Consider the following 17,424-nt stretch of genomic DNA (forward strand, 5'->3'; position numbering starts at 1 on the left):
CTTGTCAGATGTTTTGGGTCAGAGTAAACTCTTGAGAAATGATTCTACATTCCCTTTGAAACTAATTAGACTAAGCAGCAGGTACCCACTCTGATGCCCAAACAAGAGAATGTAGAAAGCCCAGGGAATTCACTGCACCTGGGGTTAATGAACTCAATTGTGCCATTTTTGCAGAGGTAAAGCAGGGGTAACATAGCTGACAAAATATATTTAGATTTATATGGTGGGTTTTTTTGGGTTTTGTTTGTTAGTTTTGAGTGTTGGTAGCTTTCAGCACAAAATACAATGTTGAATAAATACTCTAAGCCATTTTGTAGTGTTGGAAGTGTAGCTGCAAGGAAATTGGCAAGCTTTATTTTAAAAACTCGGAAGCTTACTTAAATTTTAATCAGCTTAACAAGAAAATACATGTTGTGTTTGCAAGACATTTACTTACCTTTATCATCAAAAGAAATGTAAAAATCTGTATGTGGGACTAGTTTTTTTGGCTGGGTTTTTTTTCCCCAGAATAGTTAATACATTAACAATTTGCTTTGATATCTTGATTCTGTACTTGAGGAGGTGGTTGCTTACACAATGGCAAAGAAGCACAAAGTATGTTTTGACCACTGACAAACTCAGAAATGGAGAAAATGAAGAAAACTGGAGACAGTCATAACAGTACAGATAGACAACAGGTATAGAACAAGAATATGAATGTATTGGTTGAAATTTGTGAAAGCAAAGGGCTTCCTTGTAGCAAGAGAAAACTCTGTTTTAAAACACAGACTTATCCATGTTCTATTACATTAACTTCTGTTTGTAAACATTCTTATGTTTAAAACATTTCCTTAGCCCCACAAGAGAGCAAGACTAGATCAACTTGGAACAATGTGATAAGTGCTGTGCTCACAGCATTAGCTGTTGATTAAAAAGCATCTGTTTTCTGAAAAAATCACAAAGGTTTGCTTTGAAAAACACTCATAAGAAATGTCTACTCTGTATTGGGACCAACAGGTTAACATCAAAGATTCAGACAATGTCTTCTTGCCTGCTTATGCTATAGAAGCAGCATAACAAATGGTCAAGATGTAGTGACACATAACCATATGGATATTAAAAAAGCTTAGACAGCATTTCATAAATTACACAAGCAAATTGACATCAATGTCAGAGAAGAGAAATTTGAATAGATGAAGTAGGACATTTTTCAACAGATACTAACATGCATGTTTAAATTAAATTCTTGATAAATAACTAGCTACTAACTATGCTGTGACAATGTTTTCCCAAGGGTCGTAACTCAGTCATTATTTTTATTAAAAAGAAACACAATATAAAGTAAATGGAGGACAGTAGAGCAGTCACAATGGGGTAAATAATTTAATTTTATTTTCCTAAATAAGAACAGGAAGATGCTCAAGACTGTCCAAAAGCAACAGTACACATTTCCAGCAGTAAGTCACTGCAAAACAATCAGGTGGGCAAGAAAGGCTTTAATATGTGCTGTCAAAACACTTAAATAGCCCAGTTTTGTCACCAAGAGTCTAACTCTCATACTACAACACTTGTGAATCTTGACAGATGGGTTATTTCTGTGTTAAAACAGATTGATCAAGGACTGTACTCTGCTGCTCAGTAGCACCCACTGAACTACTCTTTCAGGAATAAGACTACAAATTAACTAAAATGTGTTGTCTTACAACATGCCTATACTCTATTTGTTGACACTCTCTTCTATCACATATCTGCATTTTGTTAAAATCTGCCAAAGAATTCGACATCTTGTTCATGCCAAAATTCTGCATTAAATAGCCTTCCATATAAATTTTCAGAGAAAGCTGACTTTGTCATGTATGTGTGTCCTCCATTACAGGAGAGGTCCAGCAAAAAATTATTAAATTCTGCATTCTTCAGTGAAATTAACTGCTTGCAGAATCAAGCCCAGCATATTGCAGTATGATTTTGTCTTGCTAATGAATCAACGGTCTTTACACAAGTAGGACAAAACAAGAATAAATAAAAAAACATAGCAGTTAAGACTTGTGGTGTAGAGCTCATGACACTAAATTCTGCCTATTTCAAAAATCCTAAGTATGCTTGCTCATGGATTCAATCTGCATCAGGAATTAATGTCACCAGAAGTGCTAGAACTGGACAAAGTAACTCCCTTCCTCTGCAAACACAGAAATCCTGCTTTTCATTTGCACAGGGCTTCAACATTTTTCTTGTTTTTTCTTGAAAAAAACCCTACAACCCCAAAACAATGCTCAAAAGCCCCCATCCTTCCTTTTTCACTCCTGCCACCCTGGCAAAAAACCTCACCTCTCTTTCAGAGAAATGAGCATGCCTTGTTACATGCTGCTCTGTAACTATAGGAGCAAATCAATAGCAGCTGAATGCCATCTGCTTCGGGCAGCAGAACAGCACCAAAAGTGTGAGCAATGCATCTTCCCTTATTGAAAGGTTATTTTATGCAAGTAAACAATTCATCGTCTTCTTGCACGCTTGATGCTCATTTACCACTTTTGATCAATAAAATATGCAAAACAACAAAAAAATTGAATCCTAAGAGTAGTTCTGATGCCAGTGTGATAGGTAATCAATACCAGGTCTCTGTTCAGTAAGGCAGCCAGTAGGGTAACTCCTTTATTGTACAAACCCAGGAGAAAGTGTGGAAATGTGTCTTGTTATCTATAAAATGCAATAAGAGAGTGAGAAACACAACTTCTATCCTGGAAATTAAAAAAAAAAAAAAGGAAAGGAGAGCCACTATTTTAATTGTATTTTCCCCCTAACTATGCAAAGGTTTCTAATGTCAACTTGCTTGATCATTTCTTGCAAAGGCTCTGCTGTTACACTGTTGATAGAGCTTCATTCACTATCATTAACACAGATTTTTGGTTAAATTGTAGTCATTACAAGACATACTTTGGACAACAATCCCTCTTCCTTCCTGCTCTACCTTATTAAGCCTCAGTTTTCAATGTATTTATGGTTCAGGTGAACTCAGTTTTTCTGTTAAAAACAAACTGGTATGGGAATTCTTTTGCACAGTGTTTCTTTTAGTCAGACCACAAACTGCCTTATTACATTAAGCCTCCTGACAATTGATTCAAGTAGAATACTTCTCTCCCAACAAAGAAAACAACATCATTTTTACAGATACTGCAGAACAAAACCTCCAATTTAAACAGTTTCCTAAAATAACATAAAATACTTGAACTAACAGTTGCTACCGGCAACTAGATCTCTACTCTAGTGTACCATATATCCTAATATTTACAAAAAAAATTAAAACTACTACTCTCTCATTTGAACAGCAATTTTGCAGATTATATCACAAAGCCACAAATTAAGCTGCACACTCTATATTCTGATCTGCACTTAATACAGAATTTTCTTCAATCTTCTTTCCTGAATGTTTCTAGAAACACAATTACTTGCGTATATGGCCTTTACATTCTTTTGGTTATCTGAACTGCAAAAAAGCTTGATATTCTTCTGTAGGATCATATCTTATGTAGGGCTTCCACTTAAGAGACCTCATCAGTACAAAACGTTTTTAAAAAAACCACAAACCCCCCAAAACTTGATTTTTTAAAATATTTGCAATGCAAAAACATTTTCCAGTGCACTGGTCATAGATTTTGAGAAAAGTTTTATTAAAGTGAAACCAAGAAATACTGAAAAAAAACCAATTTCACTATAAGATTATAGCCAAACACTAACTTGTAGTCAAGCAGTGGCGCTTCTACACAGCAAAGGCAAAAAAAAATCTTCTTAGCATCTCAGTTCTCATAATTTTTGCAAGAAGAAGGCAACTGGAAGAACTTATCTGTAAATCAACTTATATAGAATTTTTAAGGTAATTACTGGCAATTAAAAAAGAACATATTTGCACATGTGGAAAAAGTCCTTCTGACCAATCAATGAAACTTATTGAATGTAAGATAGATTTGGGTTTGGGATTTATTTAAATCTGTGAATTAGAGGCATGTTTGTAAGCAACAGTTCAAAATTTTTCTTTTATAACCTTGTAAGACCCCAAACATTTGTAGTAGTAACAGGCAACTACCCCTTCTATATAATGTAGCTTGGATCATGCTCCTCCTGCATCCCTTCCTCATGCTTATGAGTTTATATGAACTTCAATATATGGCTTGAACACTTTTACAGAAGCCAAAACAATTCTGATCAAATTAATAATACAGAACATAGTAGTGAAAGTGCAGTAGCTTGGAGTCAATGACCCAACTAGCAGCAAGGGTATAATTTAAAGTCAGAAATTTCCAGTGCATGCACCGTTAGCCACAGTGAACCTGTTACTGCTCTAAAGGGAATTGTTTGCCTCTTATTAGATTTTCTACAGCACAGCCATAAGTGATAAATGTACTGCTGTACTCACTGTCAAGTTAATCAATGCTGCCAAAGTTTTGTTGACCTAACAGTAATCCATAAAGTGAGCGGCATTTTCTCTATCCCTATGACATCTCGGTCCTCAGTGGGGATACAAATCTTACAAGAGCTTCTCAAAAAAACCCCCAACAAACCAAAAAAAAAAACCAAACCAAAAAACAAACAAACAGACAAACAAAAATCCAAAAAACCAAAACCAAAAACAAAAAAACCAAAGCAAAGCAGCGGGGAGAAAAAAGATATTTTCAAAATTCTGTCTTTAAATTAGCAGACTGTGAGAATGCCTTGCTTCTCTGACAAATTGCCTAAAAATGATGGCCATACAATGGAATCAGTTTGATGGCTAAAATACTAGCAAATGGATAACTTCATGGAGGATAAAGCCTTGCCTACTAAAAAGAAGATAAAAAACAGCTTCATGAGTCTTTCAAGGAAACAGTTGTGAACATGATTTACATGTAACTATAGATTAGTGCACTGGTTGAAACAGAACACATTGCAGCAATTCTGAAGACAGTAATGTGAAAACAATAATAAAAAATCACCACCAATAAAACTTGTCTACTGCTGTGTCTAGCTGTGATTCACAGTCCATGAGAGGCATCACCACTGGAAAGAAGAAAAAGTCAGGAAACAATCCCTGGTAGAACAAGCTGTTCTATAAACAAACTGCTGCCATGCTCTCACAAGCAATTATAGACATATGAAATATGAATTGCCATTGATTTTTCTTCTAGAGGTCACTCTGCTCCATGTTTTACGCAGTCTAGGCATTTATTTGGGTGGCAAACTGACAAGTTTTTACAGAATTAACAGAGCAATGTAATCCTTGCTCAATCGCAGGTACTTCATTATGGCTCTGTTTCTTGACACTTGTCCCTCCCAAAACTCACCAGCAAGGGAGTCCTTGATAAAGGTGAGGAACGATGCAATTATTTGTGAAAAGAGACCATCCTAACTTGGTCAGTGAATGCTTATTTACTTTTTCTGGCAGACAAGCAGCATCAGCTGGAAGGCTGCATTTGTCACACCATAGCAATTCTGTGGACAATGTTCTGATTTGGCTAAAAATTCTCCACATTCTTGTTATTGAAAGAGGGATGACTTCTCCAAAATGGAGAAAAAATATTGCAATTTAGCCTGCTAACAGAACCAGAAGAGCTATCTATATTTCTGTTAAAAATTATCATAACATTAGAATGCTGCAAGAATGCCCAGATGTTCTCTATAAATCCCTTATTTTTGATATATTCACACTTAGCAATTACTTGATGTTCCTCACTCAGCAACCAGAGACCTACTTAATTATGGTCAGTAAACTCCACAAATTAGGTTGAAATTGAGTATCACTCAATTAATCATAATATATGATTAATGAATCATATATTCTGGCCTTTTAGACAGCAATCTTCCTTATTTCTATTACTCACTTTGGCACAAATATTTGGTCTCCATGTTTCCCACACAAGAAGAATTCATAAAAACGCTGTGTTGCACCTCTTCTTCCCAATGGTTATTCTTTTTCCGAAAGGTCTGGTTTACCTTACAAGAAAGCTTTAGTATCTGAAGCTAGGTATAATTGTTATTTAAGTCACATTTCTTGGTGCATCAATGAAAAGGCGAACAGTACTATATACAGCAGTACAGAGAGCTTAATCAGACTCTAGACTCCACAATGAGCAAATAAAAGTGAGTATGCCATCAGATGTGGATGTAGCCTAAGGGTTCAGAAAGGATTTATAGTAGAACTGAAATCTACAAAAAACTTGCATTGTCTGTTGACTGGCCACAGAGATGACCTTCAGTACATGATCATCAGAAAACAATACTGTGAAAGATATGTAGATTGAATAAACCAGTCAAAGGGACAAAATTAAGTTTCAGGGGAAAAAAACAAAACAAGAAAAGGTTGGAAGATGGAGAACTGAAAGAATCTGAAGTTGAAAGAATCTGCTATAGATATAAAAAGGATAATATGGTGGTTATAACTGGTAAATATACTATAGGGAAAATAATTTTCATGTTTTCATACACACAGTAACAAATCCATCAGTCTTGTCTGATGATAGACTTCTCTCTGACATCCTTGGGGTGAACATCACTGCTTTGTAAAACTGGGCAAAAATAATTGACAAACTAGAAAAATTTGGATTATTTTTGGAATTTTTTTTGCCACTTAAAATTTGGGTTGATGTGTCAAGCCTGGCTGCTGGACCTCTTCACTGTAATGTTGTCATGTTGTCTGTACTTTTACATTAATAATACAGTTCCTGAGTATCTACATTGAACCACAGTTATTAAGAGCCTCCTACATCATTACAGGGCAACTTTGTCATAAAACCCACTAATCTTTATTTCCAATACTACAAAAAGACCCCAATATCTTGTGGTAACTCACTCTTGCAGTACATGTCCTTGTGATTCCAGCACTTAAAGCTGGATAACTAATTCAGGTCACATAATTAAACTTGCCTGAATTTGATTAATTATAAAAAAATCCCCCTGTAAAGCAGGTAAGCACTACTGCATGGCATTTAAATACAATATCATTACAGAAACACAAATTGCTTCTTACTTGTGAAGTTATACAACTGCTGCTGTTCAAAACTATTAGCACATATCACCGCATGACCTTGTCTGAGTCCAAATACACAGAGAAACATCTGATGGGATAATGTGGAGACGGCTGCTTAAATGCTGCTGTTTACAAGACTGTAGAGTCTAAATTCTGTGCATGTTCTTTGTTGCTCCATAATCTCCTGTGGCTTTATGAGTGTTTTTTTTTAATGTGTGTTATATTAGGAACCTTTCCCACAGAACTATGTGTGAGAGCTGGACTCCATACTGAAAAGCACACTTGAAGATCTGGATGCTTTGACATCTGAAGAAACTAGTCTAATTTCCTCATGATTTCTTGGAGATATTCTGAATATTTTTCAGAAGCCAACATTACAGGTAAGCTGCTCACAAAACCATAGTTACTCTTAATACAACTGTGATCTTACTCCTGTGTTTGTTAAAGCATGTCTGTTACCATCACTTCATGAGCTGATATGACACGATACTATTATGGTTATGAATGCTGAATTTCTCTAATGATGATGATATTCCAGAAATAAAAAAATATGAAGCTCAAAAAATGGATTATGAACTCTCCCAGTCAGACACACATAACTGGAATGACATTTTCTCAGAAGGTTTTATTGGGAAAGTTATCACTGACCTTTTCATTTTCCTAGAATAGACGTACCCAGTGGGTTGCAACAGCATAAGAAATAAGGTTTTTATCCAACCATTTTAAAACTGTAATACTGCAAAAGCAGACTCCAGCCACATTGCTGCTGTAAAGGCCAGAGATGCACCATACAAACTGATGCTCTAAGAGAGCAGTTTTAAAAGTTGGCAGCTGGTATGTTTGTGCTATCAATTTATGTGAACGATGCCAACTCACAGAGTAGCAATATAACTTACCTAGCCAAGGTAGTTCTGTAAAAACTGACTTAGAGATTAGTCTGTTTCATGTGCCTTCTTCTTGTTGGAGTACATTACTCCAAAGCAGAATATATGCAACACTTATCAACAAGTGAACAAACGTGTAATACCTTTTTTGAACATATTAATATTCAAAGCCTCTAAGTTTATTTCAAAATCTAAGGTGACAGATGTGTGTGCTGTCAAAAGGCAAAAGGCTGGCACTTAAGGAGAGCATCCAGGTGCTTTTTCTACGTTTCATCATTAAGAGAAATATCCAGAGCACCCACATGCAGAATGATGTTTACACCATGTGAATCAATGCAATTTGGCATGCACAGGCAGCTGGAAGAAAGGAACACCCATCCAAAAGGTATAGATATACAGGAACACATACCTGTACTAAAGGGGAATCAAAATAGAGTGTTTAGGCTAAGTCTCTACCAAACACAGGGGTTACTGATTATTAACATAAGCAATGCACACTTGGAGATTACTGTGTCTACAAACACAAGGTTGTAGTATATGCAGGGTTTTCTTATGCTTTAGATGCAAGTAGAATAAATCTTGTGATGGTTCTGAATTTTAGGATCAGTGATTTCCCACGTCTTTTATTTCTGTATCACAGATAAAATTTTCCTTTGTGCTCTCAACACTGTTTTGTTGCATCAGTGCTTCTTACTGCTTTACGAAAAATTTGCATTCATTGATAATGTTGGTTCACTCTAACTGCTATACTGAGCTTTGAACTAATTGCTCTCAATTAATCTGTTCCACTCTTTGATAGCTTATTTATCAGATTGGGAAAGATAGATTTAATGGTGCTTGCTGGAAACAAGTTCTTTAATTGGAAATACCTGAGTGCTTAGCTCACTTCGTGCTCTAGCAATTAAGGACAATTTGGAAAAGCGTTTTTCCCCCTACTATTGTCTCCTTGATTAGATATCCAAAGAAGCAGACAAAACAAATGACAACACCACCTAGCAATATTGGTTCAAATAAAAGCCCAGCAGCCGAATTACTTACTATGAGAAATGTGAACCATCCCCATCAATTCCAATGCTCTGTTACATTCATTTTGCTGTATCTTTGCCTCCCAAGTAGGTAAATGGCAAAATTTCTTTCAAAATGCATAGCTCTATGCCTGCCTCTATACAATTATCCCTTTCCACAAATAAGCCAAATCAACAGAAGAAATTATTTTTCTTGATTAAGCTCCCACATTTCTCTTGGGATGAAACAAAACAAACAATTAATCTTTCCTTATTTGTTCTCAGAAGAACCTACATCCCTTAAATGTACAATAACCAGGGTACCTGTGGCAGGCAGTCGGCAGCAATTAGGCTTGTGCTGAAAACGAATGGACTAGAGTCAGAATGCCTAATCTGCTGAGAGTTTCTACAGGAGGGCAAGGTTAGACCAGGAAAATTCCCTTGCTGTGAAAACACTGTTAAAAATTACCACCTGACTTCAGCATAATTAACAAGGTTTGGGAATTTATATGAACTGAGTAATTGAAAAGAATTAGCAAGAGATATATACATTAATCTTCGCCAGTTACAACATGCCTAATGAAATTAAAGGTTCTACTTCTGCTTCACGCTTTGTTTCTGCAAACTTTTTTCATCTACAGAAGAAAAAGTATATTAGATAAAGACAATGATAATTATGAGAAATTTAAAAGAAGAAACTGCACCATGAGCCTCCATTTTTACATCAATACTTCTTGAAAATTTTCTTATATATAATTCACAGTTTTTATCATAAGTAACCCTGGAAGTTTCTTATTTTAACCTTTTCTAAGTCGACAGGAAAAATCCGTATCAGAGTTATAAATTTAGGCATCATTCAGTAATGTGTATTTATTTGCAAATGTACCTGCACAGAAATCCAAGCCTATCTCAGTCAAAAAATTCTGCAGTGAATGGGTTTAGTGTAAAATGAGCTTTTTTACACTTAACTAAATCTATATTATATTTGGACAACAGAGACAACAAGCAGGTAAAAAAAAAAAAAGACAATCAATAGTGATGTGGGTAGAGATAGACAATGTTAGAGAAGATAACAAGCATTTGTAATTCTCCTAAGCTACCCATGACCACAGGACCTTCCCCCCTTAGTTCACTCTGAAATCCTACAACATCTTTCAGAAAGGAGTCATGTAAGACTGCATAAATGCCAAGAAAAGGCAGCATACACACACACACGGGAATTATGTCTAATGCAGGAACATTCAATTTACTGCAGAACCAAAGGAAAAGGCTCACTGACCATCCTTCCACAACGTATCTGAGGAAGACTACTCGTCTCTTCCTCTGCTCACCTCTCTTAGCTACTGATAGACTAGCTCTCGTATTTTGCTTAGCACTCCTTCTTGCGAAGAATTTTTCTGTTCCACTGCTCCTTCCTTTCAACATCGAAAGCAGAAGGTCAAGAATTACTGCTTATTTATTTCAATGTATTTCTGGTAAACCCCTGTGATTAGCCACAGCTTGCTGGTTTTTTTTGTTTGGGTTTTTTTTCAGAAAGGTCTATGTTAAATGATACAAACAATGTTAGACAATAAAGTTATTATGGCACACTAGAATCAAGCTTTAATTCAGCTTTCCTATGTATAAGGATTTATTTAACATTGCTTACATATGTAGCATGGTCCTACACTACTTTTTCCCCCAGAATGAGTTCTTCATCCAAAGCACATAATAAATGGTTCAGTTATTCAGCATATATTCCGTATTTTGTTTTCTTCCCCTGGCCTCCAAACACAGCCTGTGCCTTATGTGCAGATTCAGATCTTGCTGTGAAGAAAGAATTATTCACTTCTTCATGAACATTTTTCTCCTGCCCTAATGTGTGATTTATAAATGTGTAAAGAATGTTAATGGCGGATCTTCACCCACATAAAGAGTGCATGCAGAAGAATACTACCAGATTGCATAAAGTCAGTGCAATCTAGGTCTAAACTACATTCTAATTTAGTGCTGTATACTACTGAATAACCTTAACAAAACGTAGTGTGTTACACTACACATGCAATAATAAAATACTCCTTCAGTAGAAAATAAGTTTATCCCTTTATTAGCAATTCATTAACTTTACCGACAAATCTTGAAGAAAAAGCCATTAAGATTAAACTTGCTTTGAAAGTCCAATTTAAAAAAGCAATAGTCATTTGTATACCAAAATATAAGAATTACCTTATGCAAAACAGCACAGAATAGGAATTGAAAATGTGTTTAAAATACTACGGATTGATTAAAAAGATGGGGGAAACCTGAGTCTTTCTACCAAACTTCAGGTGGTGATAATATGACTGCAAGAATTACTGCTCCCTCCCTCCTTCCTACTTTACAAGAATTGACAAAAGTTTTTTGACTCGCCTCCATCTTTCCCAAAGAGCTCAAGAAAATCTATTAAATATCTATTAAGGAAAAAGAAAATTTATTGCCTACACATCAGAGCTGCATTCAGGATAAGGAAGGTGACCACATTTTATTTCATCATGGCTAAATGAATTAAGTATCTCATACTTTTTATGGCTTTAGAAGGAATCATGGCTGTTAGAACAGTCATCAACAGACTACAGCAGTGTGCCAGCACTTGAGTTTTAATATCCCTAGTTTTGCTTTCATAGACTGTGACTTAGACAGAGAACTTAAATTTCTTTCTCTCTCCTCTTGAAATGTTTTTCAGCTATTCTGAGCATATTCAATCATGACAGAGACCATTTCTTACTGTATGGAAATGCACGATTAGTACAATTTGATGTTCATCTTAACTTGGGCAAAAGTGTGTAATACAATATCATTATGATACACAGCATAATGAAAAGAGAACAAGCACTTAGACATGGTTTCTAAACATGTCACAACTACTTATGTAAATTCTGTGCTTAACTAAGTAAAATTTATTTTGATCACCTCTAACACGTAAAAGTAAAATTAGAGAGTTCATGCAACACAATTCTATACAGCAAAACCAAAAAGATTAGTGAAGATGAAGGAAAAGAAATATTAATCATAAATCACAACAGTTGAAAAGCAAAAACTGAACTCCTAAAACACAAACCAGGTAATTTTCTGAGCATGCTTGAAAAATGCTTTCATTCCTCATAAATCTCTACAGACAGACAGTTTTAATAAATGCCTCTCCTTTAAATTATCTACAGAATTATTTTGCTTCCCTGTTTTCTTTGGCTTTCTGCTTCCCCTTAACAAATATGCAATCCTGCATGTGTCAGGCACACTTCTTTAAAATCCACAGCCATCTAAACCCAGCTATGTATCTTTACCACCAAAGAAACACGTATGCACAACAGAATCTTAAAAAAGCTGGTCACAGCAATGATGGATTTAAGTTATTAACCGATCAAAAAAAGATGGATGGTGGTCTGCTTTTCTTAATCTACATCATCATCTAGATCTATTTAAGGATATGTGGTACACTAACAAACTTAGTTAAGGTTTCGATAAAATCAGTAGAATAATCTGCCCTGTTACATTGAGACTGTATCGATCAATAAAATCACTTGTACTAGGAAAGTACTGTTAAGTACTGACAAGCCCAGCCATTAATATTATTTAACACTCCGCTCACAATCTTTAATGAGGACAAAGAACATTTTGTCTTTTTATACTTATCATACCATTGCTTTTAGAACTCCTTACAGGAGCTGTTCAGCCTTGATTACTGCACACTAAATGGACTTAGAGAAGGAAGAGACTGAATAATTTTGGATAATGGAGAGAATTTTCAATGTGATTCATAGATGTAGGTGATTCAACAGACTTTCCAGCAAAACATCAGTTAAATCTTATTTCACTGAATCCAACTTTTTTTTGCAACTTTCTAATGCTAGACCCTTTCCTCTCAGCATATTCACCCGCATTTAAAACAAAACTAGTTTCCAGAAACAGCAATCAGGAAGATAAGCATCTGTTCTGGACTTGATGGGAATTTTTTTTCTGCAAATAAGTCAATTTGATCTTAAATTAGTTAGAAATAGATCCTAAGAGTGAATGTGTACATAGGACAAAGGGAAGGACTGCCTCTGCAGAAACCTTTGTGGTGCCTAATGAATGATACAAGGAAGTCAAAGTGATTTCTATCCAGCTCCTGCTCTCAGACATGGGGAATGGTTAAATAGAAGCCTAGTGGGAAAAACCCCCACAGGTCAGGCACACACAGAATAAGGTGGAGAAGAAAAAAGTCCACATTTTGCACAAAACTTCTATAGCTAAAAATTTCAACCTCTGAATTCGGGTTTTAAGTATACAAGCAAGTATCTCCCACATGTAAAGCATCTGGTCTGAAAAGGCATTAGCCTTTACAAGTGGCTTTGCACAGCCACATGACCTGCATACCTCTATCTATCTCTATAGATACATCTCAATGATTCAAACATGTCTTCTCAACCATACAATTAACTCTTTTTTCTTTTAAGATGGTGTTCATGATACATACAGGGCTCAGTTCTTGAAAACACATTCATGTTTAAACAAATCTAATAACAAAATGAACAACAAGCATGTCTCTAATTACTGTAAGGATTATATAAGAAAGGTCATTGCTTCAGACTAAAGATCCATTTAAGCACTGTATCCTATATCCCAAAATGGTTATAAATGGATACCAAGAAAGAGTATAAATGTGCAAGACTAACGTATAAGACATTTTTCTTCAAAACTCCATCAGCTTCAAAAGTTATTTCCAACTAGAGGGCCTTCTATGCTTGATATATGCTGTCCTTTCATACACCTTTCCAGTCTTCCAATTGAACTAACTCAAAATTTTGTGTTCACAACACCCTTTGGCAAAGGTACACAGGTATATGGGAACAATTAAATGCTTGATACAGAATATAAAGGAAGAACAATTGTAATGAATATTAACATTGACAGAAGGGATAAATGTGCTGAATGTGAACTGCACAGAAATAAAATTTAAATAGTTGAAAGATCATTGAATAGCTCTAAGTTCATTTTGCCATTGCATTTCCAAAACTAAATAGTAACAAACTTGATCCATTTTTATTGGCCAAAAGCAATCAAATATCTCATACAAGTGCATGTATCACACACAGATCTCAATAATTCTAAACAGCTCCAACAGCACCAGTTCACCTCTACAGACATTACATGTGTAACATCAAAACCTGTTACACTTAGAAAGCACTTACAGATTACTTCTAACCCTAGAGAGCTGTATCATCTTAAGCCACACTCAAGATCTTCCTGTCTTTATATGAAGTTCTAGTTTTTGTTCTGCTTAAGAGAGCTCAGATAACTTTATGTATTATCATGGGACAATTTTTACCTCTACTTCACAAAGAGAAGAGAAAACAGTGAAAAACCATGTATATCACCAAGGATTTTTTTTCCTCAAATAAATTTATTTTCTTTTCTGATTCTTCTCCAGGCAAGAGAGTACTGAAGCAGGATTTCAGCTGCAGTTACAGAACAGGAGTATTTGGCTATTGAAAGGCAAACCTCTAGCAAACACACTATGTGGAGTACTTGCACACTGGCATCAGGAGCCTAGATGCCTCATCTTAGAGCAGAGATCTCTCCAGTCTTCCTGACAATGGACAAGGTTATAAATGGCTGAGTTCACATTCCTTCTTGTTAGAATAGCAAGATGTCAACAGAAATTGAATCAGTTAAGCAGTGAAGAACTAATGAAACTTCCCAAGAGGTGATAGAAAACTCTTTTTCTTCACAATTAGATAAAAAAACCTGAAAAATCACATTAACACAATCCCCAGAATGATAGTGAAAAGGGGCAATGACTGAAGCTCAAGGAATGCACAATTCTTATCCCCAGTTGCAATATGAAATGCTATATTAGGTCTGAAATGCTCTGCAACAAAGCTTTCTAATCAACAAAAAGAACCTTTAATATTTTTTTTAACTGAATCTAAAACTTTCATGAAGTAACATCACAAAACTAGATCAACTTAAGAGAAAACAGTACAAAAGTTTGTTCATAACCACTGTCCAGTCAGGAAAGGTTATTTATTTATTTAAACTTTACCACAAGGAATTTTGTATCAATGCTTATTGAAGTAATTAAAGAAAATCATAGTGGCCCATGAAGAAATGACATCTTGAGCCAAATTTTCTGTATGATAGTTTTTCCTCTACAGTCACTAACTACAGAAATAGCTCATTTGTCTTCATTTTTTTTGCAGTTGCTGTTGAACTGTTCCCCCCAAAACAGTAAAAAAATGCAATACAATAACGTGTGCTTTTCTTCTTCATGTTTCTGATGAGCTTACTCATAAAGCAACGATACATTATTCATTATTACATGCACTGTTTTCCTAACTCCAACCTGCTGGAAACTAAGACAGCTAAGGAGTATAGGATTGGATTTTAATTTCTTAAAAGCAAAATCATAGAAGATATGGTTTTACTTATGTTTTCAGGAAGGATTGGTAGTTAAAATATTTTTAAAAGGAATTGCATTTTGAAGAATACTGAAATATAGGTCAAAGTGCTTCTCAGATCTCCAGATTATTTCCTTAAATGGAAAACAAATCTCTAGTCCAGTTTCATAAACGCCATAATTCATTTTTAAGATTTGGATTCCTGAAACTGCTGGAATGTTGAAGTTCATCAAGTCTTCACGTCTCACAGCCAAGGAGCACTTTAACCAATCTTATCTCCAGGAATCAGGACTGTTCTCTTTGTAAAAAGTTCAAGAATAAATAAAAGGCAAGTATGTTTTCTTGACCTCAGCCAAGAGAGAAATATTAGCTCTACATATTAACTCTGGTTAGAGACGTATGTACATAGAGACCATACATATATACAGAGCACTTCAGAAGGTCTACAGCTCTCTGTTTTATATTAGAGCCTTGCCAGTCACAAGAAGAATTTCTTCAGGTCATCCAGACCACATGAAATGACTTAGTACCCTGAAACTAACCAAAAATCTGGGCCTCCATCAAAATCTTTCCCTATAAGCAAATCATTTCAGTGAAGACTAGCAGCAGCTACAAAGTCTCATGCTTAGGTATGGGTGCCACTTCACAGTGAATTCTGTTAACGATGCTTGTTATCTTGTTGGACTGATGATATCAGCAAATGATGAGATTTCTTCAGCCCAAGGGGGCTAGAAAATATCTATTCCATTGAACTTTAAAAGGCAGACCTGTCAAAGGGCAAGTCCCTGGGGCAGACAGACTGGATGGCAATAACATCCAGTGTCAGCTTACTGGGACAAGGATATGACCTAACTCCAAATGAGCAGGTGGCTAGATCAAATTCTTCCCCATTACCAATTCACAGGAAATAAGCTCTGTAAGAACTGCTCCTCCAATAGTACATCATATCAAATGTATTTGTAACAGATACTGATCTGATCCAACGCAGCTGCAGGTGCTTTGATAGCCAATTAGATAAGGTCCCTCCAGCGCCACCCTTAGGAATCCCACCAATGTCTTCAATGCCCAAAATAAAACCCCAATGATCTGTTCACTTGGTCCATCTACAAAATTACTTATTGAACTCCTACACAGTAAAAAACTATGGAAGAGGGAGCTTTTCAAGTGATTTATATCTTCTTTAAATACACATACAAACTAACTTCTGTATTGCTTTGTGATAACAGTCAGTCCAAGACTGGACAGTGGATGAAAAAAAACACAAACCAAACAAACACCATCCAGAAGCTACAATACTGGTTATCAGCCTGCTCCATCATTTTCCACACTTACCTTCACCTTCTGATACTTTCAAGCAAATACATTTATCCATGCTCACTACTATGAGGAGTCACTTTTCAGTGCAGGTCCTTTTGGCAGCCCTTCTCAAATTATAGGCGCCTTATACAACTAGCTGCTTAAAATCCTTATCTTCTACCTTTCTTCAACACCAAACTCCTCAGGAAGCTCATCGAGAGAAGATATTTCTAACCATAATCTAAGTTCAAATCTTGCTGCAGTCTAAAACTACTATCAAGACAGATTTTTGTCAGCAATAGTGTAACCCAGTGATTTATTTTCCAAATTTTAAATCTAAACCACCTGGATTCTCATCTCTGGTCTACTGCCAGCTACAAGCTCAGATATACAAATAAGTAACTATAAAGTTACCTAGTTGATGGCCACCACAAGGTAATAAAAGCTGGTTTAGTGCTCTTCTACTGGCAGTAACAGGCATTTTGAGATTTAGAGGAGACCGAGGGGAGACCTCCTTGTGGTCTTCATCCTTATGAGGGGAAGCGGATGGGCAGGCATTAATTTCTTCTACATGGTGACAGTGACAGGACTCAAGAGAATGGCCTGAAGTTGTGTCAGGGGAGGTTTAGGTCAGATACCAGGAAAAGTTCTTCATCCAGAGGGTGGGTGGGCACTGAACAGGCTCCTCAGGGAAGTGGTCACAGCACCAGCCTGACAGAGTTCAAGAAGCATTTGGACAATGCTCTCAGGCACATGGTGTGACTCTCGGGGTGTCCTATGCAGGGCCAGGAGCTGGACCCGATGATCCTTGCAGGTCCCTTCCAATTCAGCTTATTCTGTGATTTTCTTATTTAGCAAAGACTAAACCAGCT

At 36.0% G+C, this 17,424-nt stretch overlaps 1 protein-coding gene and 1 long non-coding RNA gene across 5 annotated transcripts in view; one reads left to right on the forward strand and one right to left on the reverse strand.

The window, feature by feature from the left end:
* The window catches only part of SNX24 (sorting nexin 24), an 89,025-nt gene that overhangs the window by 16,435 nt on the left and 55,166 nt on the right, over positions 1-17,424 (reverse strand). The window lies entirely within an intron of this gene.
* LOC121676917 lies at positions 1,489-17,196 on the forward strand. The gene is made up of 3 exons (XR_006020657.1): positions 1,489-1,978; positions 7,201-7,353; positions 14,287-17,196. It is a non-coding gene; the product is annotated as an uncharacterized LOC121676917 (long non-coding RNA).

This window comes from Corvus kubaryi, unplaced genomic scaffold (assembly GCF_017639235.1).
Source record: "Corvus kubaryi isolate FWS band 111438036 unplaced genomic scaffold, C.kubaryi_AGA036_p1.0 split1-37296, whole genome shotgun sequence".
Classification (NCBI taxonomy): Eukaryota; Metazoa; Chordata; class Aves; order Passeriformes; family Corvidae; genus Corvus; species Corvus kubaryi.